General features: G+C 39.4%; 1 protein-coding gene across 1 annotated transcript in view; it reads right to left on the bottom strand.

Annotated features, from left to right (window-relative positions):
- Positions 1-538, bottom strand: part of Psmd14 (proteasome 26S subunit, non-ATPase 14) — an 88,510-nt gene that overhangs the window by 18,008 nt on the left and 69,964 nt on the right. The window lies entirely within an intron of this gene.

The following is a 538-nucleotide window of genomic DNA, read 5'->3' as shown; positions in this document are numbered from 1 at the left end:
TCTTTGCTACTTGATAACTGTAATTTTGCTACTGTTATGAACTGCAATGTAAATATCTGTGTTTTTGGATGGTCTTAGGTGACCCCCATGAAAGGGTCATTTGACTCCGCAAAGGTGTAACCTACAGGATGAGAACCACAGGTACAGATCCAGTGTATTTATGGTTAACCTCCATACATCATCTGCTGTAGACATAGCAGGTATTTTATCAATCAGTTTGCTGGGCATTACAGCACATGCTTGTAATCCCAGCACTCAAGTAGTTAAAGCAGAATTCTGGATTTGAGGCTACTCTGGGCTACCTGGAGCCAGGTCAGCCTGGATACATAATGAGACTGTCTCAAAACAAAACAAAGCATCACACAAGCCACATATGAATTGTGCCAAAATTTATTTAATTAAATTCCCAACTATAATATAAAAGAATGAGAAAACCTAGCAGTTCTTGCATAAATTAACTCAAGCAGCTCAGTTTTCTGGGCTCAGCTGCCTCATCTAGAAAATATTCCAGGGCCGTTATAATAGTTTCACTGCTGTT

Source organism: Peromyscus leucopus, chromosome 4 (assembly GCF_004664715.2).
Source record: "Peromyscus leucopus breed LL Stock chromosome 4, UCI_PerLeu_2.1, whole genome shotgun sequence".
NCBI lineage: Eukaryota > Metazoa > Chordata > Mammalia > Rodentia > Cricetidae > Peromyscus > Peromyscus leucopus.
This window is presented reverse-complemented; position numbering and strand designations above follow the sequence as displayed.